This window comes from Lichenostomus cassidix, unplaced genomic scaffold (assembly GCF_008360975.1).
Source record: "Lichenostomus cassidix isolate B80296 unplaced genomic scaffold, HeHo_3.0 unassigened_scaffold_chr26, whole genome shotgun sequence".
NCBI classification, from domain to species: Eukaryota; Metazoa; Chordata; class Aves; order Passeriformes; family Meliphagidae; genus Lichenostomus; species Lichenostomus cassidix.
The window spans coordinates 1,814,049-1,818,809 of NW_028147268.1; positions in this window are offsets into that span (position 1 = coordinate 1,814,049).

Sequence of the window (4,761 nt, forward strand, 5' to 3'; positions counted from 1 at the left end):
TTTTAAAATAAAGGTTTCATTAAGTCCTGTTTGTTTGTCGGTCGAGACATACACATTATCGAACCCTTCACTGGTTTTTATTGACTGGCAGCAGCTCTAGGAGCCTGGATAGCACAGGAGGTGCCCTCTCTCCCTTGGTTGCTCTGACATGGCGAGATCCAGAGAAGAAGTTTTGGCTGAGCCTCTGCTTCCAGAGCTCTGGTGTCCCTGTCCACGCTCTTCAACCTCAGGACAGTGCTTCTGACAGTGAGTGGCTCTTGGTGTCTTTCCAAGGGGGATGTCACTCTTGCATGTGGTGTTCTTTCTCCCTTTGTTGGCACTGCCCACAGCTGCAGAGGTCTGCAGCTCCTTGGCAGTGCTGGGCTGGGGCTCTGCCAGTGACTTTCTGGAGAGGTTTTCTTTCTGCTGCTTCCCAATGCAGCACCTGCCTGGCCAGTAGCTGCTGCAAAATTCATGAGTGGGTTGTATAATGGGTGTCATGACCCGGCAGTGACTTATGCTAAACCAAGTGCCTGAAGGAAAGCAAGAGCATCCAGCCTGGATGGAGAGATGAGTGTCAGGCTCTGCAGGGGCCTGGCTCCAGAAGGGAGAGAAGTTTGCGCAGTTGTTTGCTCCATGTGGAAAGGGGAACCTTAGACAGACAGCAGGATGTGTTGTTCCTGTGTGGCTTCGTGATGGGGATTACAGGCTTTATGCAGGGTCCCCCCAGACCCTTACACTGAGCATCTGCCTGCAGCACCCACCCTGCTGTTCGGTCAGACCCTCATTCCTACTCTGGGGGATCCATGAGATCCTTAGTGAGAGTCAGGGACAACCTCTCTGGAGGAGAAGGTCTGTGTGAGGGAATGGGATGGAAGCATTTCTGATTAATGGGAATCCTCCACTCAGCAGAGCCCAGTAGTGCATTGAAATGCTCTGGTAGTGCTGCCTCCCCTGGGCAGGTCCCCACAATGGGGCATGGTTCTGATTCTTGTATTCATGTATTCAAGTGGTTCATAACACAAAGCCCATATTCGAAAGGGGATCAGATCCTCATTCACTGGTACCTCTCTCTTTCTCACCCTCATTTTTCTGTTTTAAGTATTGAGGCATAACAGACTCTTAATGAGGTCCCATCTGGGCCATGCCACACTCTGCGTGCTTGACACCAGCATTCCCACAGACTGGAGAGGTGCCGCTTGCTGACTCTCTGGAGAGGACCTGTGAGCTTTGGTTGTGCTGGGCAGGTCTCTCCATGGCAGCTCCATTGATGGGATTTGAACTTTGGTGGGCAAAACTGAATCACTGAGCAGGGGCTCGAATGACATGTGGAGGACACATAAACACCCATAAATCCAGCCCTTGTTAAGGGAAGATCAGGCCAGCCTCATCTGTGCAGATCTCTCAGCGGCTTGAGCCCTGCTGTACTGCGGTATCAGCAGTGACAGATCTCCCTGCTCCTGGATTTTGGGGGGCCTCTGGAGACTACCTACCAGCTCCAGGACAGTTGCTGCACCCTGCTCAGCTCTCACAACTGTGCTGAAGTCCAAGGGCTGCCAGCTCTGCCAGCTAAAACACGTTCCCTCTTCCCCTGGTGTCACCAGAGCTGTCCCTGGGGGGAATGGTGGTCCCCTCTCCACAGCAGGTGCCTGAATCCAATCCTGGGCCGCAGATCCTTGGTTGTTGAGCCAGCACAACCGCATGAAGCCTGGCTCCTCTGGATACATTTCATCTAACAATGTCAGACATCCTCTGGCTTGTTTTCATAGAGACTGAAGCAGCAGCATCTGGCCTGGCTCCATCCCCCTCTGCAGCCAGCCCTGTAAGCAGCCATGACCAGCTCCCCCCCTACCCTGTGCCTGCTGTGGGCTCATGGCACTAGGTCCTGCCCTGACGGATGTGCAAGGTTACTTGCCTTGTGCACAGTGGTGCCTCTCCCTCCCCTGGGCTCTGTGGCTGTGGAACTGGCAAATTGCTGAGCTGGCTAGGGTAACACCTCTCATCTTCCCTGTGTCCACATCCCAAAGCTGAGATCCCACAGTGGCCAGGATGCCCCACGGGCAGTGGTACCTGGCTCCCTGCTGCAGTCCTGCCCTCCCTTTCAGTCTCTGCTCATGCCTGACAGTTCTGATTTCTTGTTGTTGGTTAGGGAACATGAGGTTTTTGACATCTGCCTTTGCCACTATTCTTCCCTTAATGCTGTTGTTGTTTTGTGTTACTGTCAAATCTCATCTTATTAAAGTCCTTCCCATCCTGTCAGCAGCAGATGAGGCACACGAAGAGCTGAGTAATCTCCTGGCTCTCTCTGAGGAAATTGCCTTTTATTATTGATAAGGCAGGGCTGCCTTTGGAGGATGCAACTCTGCTGTGAGCTGGAGCGGGAGCTGGGGACAAGCAGTGAGCCCTGCCGGTGCCAGTGGGTGCTCCCAGGGAGGTCAACCAGCCCCTGGCCTGAGCAGGTGTGGAAAGGAGCCAAGCAATGCTGCAGCAAGGTGGGCCTGAGACTGGGAAGCCCTTGCCAGGCACCTCTCCCAGAGGAGAAGTCTGCTGTGGGAAAGGGGCTGATTCTGCTTGGAACATCCCAGCTTCTCCTGTGCCTCGCAGAGAGCAGGGCATCCACCTTCCCACTTTGTGCTTGTCCCCATTGCAGGTGGGTAGTGTGGCACCTGCAGGCATGTGTCCACCTTGGCTCAAAGATAAGCCCTGCGAGGATGGAACAGTGGGCAGGAAAAATATGTCGTCCTGGCTGATTTGGGCTGGGGGCTGCTGTGGGCACAGAGGGGCTGCACATGTCCACGTCTGAGCTTCCATCCCATGCAATCCCCTTGGGTCCTAGCGGGGCATCAGGGGCAAAGAAATCTGGGTCATGGCAAAAACTCTCTTTCTGAACATTAAATATTTATGTGTGTTTACAGCGTGTTCCTACTCCTGGCTGCAGAGGAGGGGCCACAGTGCCCGGAGCAGTGAGTGTCCGCACATGTGTTGCAGAGAGAAGGCGTAGGTGTGATGAGATGGCCATGGGCCCCTCAACCATGGGTGACCCAGACATGACTGGCCCTGGCCCTGGCTCTGGCTCTGCTGCTGTGCTCAGAAGGTCTTGGTTTGCTCCCACACAAAACTGCCACTGGCTAATGGCCCAACGGGGTGACTGGTCCCAGGAGCTGGAGGAACAGGCTGCAGGGTGCGAGCTGGGAAGCGAGCCCACAGGGGAAAGACATTGCTCCTCTGACCACCAGTATCCCCTTTCCAGGGTGTATCTTAAGCTGCTGAGGAGCTTCAGATACACTTCACTCCAAGAACAGTTGCACCTTTGCAAAGCGACTGACACTTCCCACTGTTTGCTAAAAATTCCTTGGCACCAGAACGGTTCCTGTGGTGTGGTTCAGCTGGAGCAAGCTGTTCCTACCCTCAAAGCTCCCTACAACAGACCAGGCACTGCTGGACTGCTGCAGAACCAAAAGAGCAGGGCAGACCCTGCTTCCAGGTGTGGGAAGCGGCAGCTCAGATATTTGCGAGGCACGGGGCAGGTGGTGCATTCCAGGATGCAGCTTTGGATCTTCCCGTACACATTTATACCCTCCCTAGCTCCATAAGAGTGTGGCCAGTGCTCAGATGTTCTTTTAGCCTTTCTCCCAGGCAGCCACACAGAGATTTGTCAACAGTGAGCACCAGGATGGCACCCCTGGGGCCAGTGTTGCATCCTGGGACCTTCCACCAGGACCTGCTGCCACTGGCACACATCACAAACTGTGTTAACCCTGCTTTGTGAGTGCTGTAGAGCAGTCCCTTGAGGTCAGCATCCCGCTGCCCAAACAGGATGCAGTTGTGGATCCAGGCTCTTTGCAGTACCAAGTTTATTGTGCTTCCACAAAGGCCATTCCCTTGGCATGAGCCTCCTCCTGCTTAGCTTGCCTGTGGATGTCCAAAGTCCAAGGTGGTCCATACCCCAGTGGAGCTGCGAGCAGAGCCCCCAGGCTGGGAAGGGGCTGAGGGCTCTGTGCTAGCACTCTTTTGGGATGAATTGGGCAGAAATCTGCCAAGTCAACACTAGCCCAGCAAAACACTCTTGGAAGCTACCATAGCAAGTGCTACTATTTTGCTGATAAATCTGATTTTTAAATGAGGTACATGTCAGACTGGTAAATAATGCATCTTGTAAATGAAGAGAGCTGAAATCAGGCTGGAACAAGCAGCTGGTGCTGCAGGTACAGCAAGTCCTGCACAGCAGGGAGAGTAGCGGCAGCAGTTATTGGGAGCGCATTTCCTGCACTGCTTCTCAACTTGCTTTTTAAAGTCTTCTATTCCCACAACACATTCCATGGGCTTTTCCCATAAGCATAAATCCAGGAGTGGCTTTGATGGGAACAAAAAGATTTTATATGTATGAACTTCAGAGAGCAGTAGGGAAAGCAGGAGGCTCTTGAGGCAACAGCCCTTGGGAGAGATGGATCTTTCTCCTTTCAGGAGCATTTGTAGCCACATCAGAGCCATCCTGGTGGGTTTCTTCCTGGCAGACAGCTTTTCCTAACCCCTTACCACCAAGACTTGAGAAGAACAGATTAATTACTATTAAAAGTCCCACGAGCTGCACAGTACTGTGTGCTTCCTGCCTGCCCGGAACAGATGGGAGCAGAAACTCCTTGAGGTCTTGGATGCTTTGCACTGGATAAAATTCCCTGTTACCTCCAGTGTTTTCATGGGGAACTCCAGTCCTGAGTGGGCTGTGCTGGGGGGTCTGTCCTGGGTACAGCCCTGAGCTCAATGCTGTGGCTGAAGGGAGAG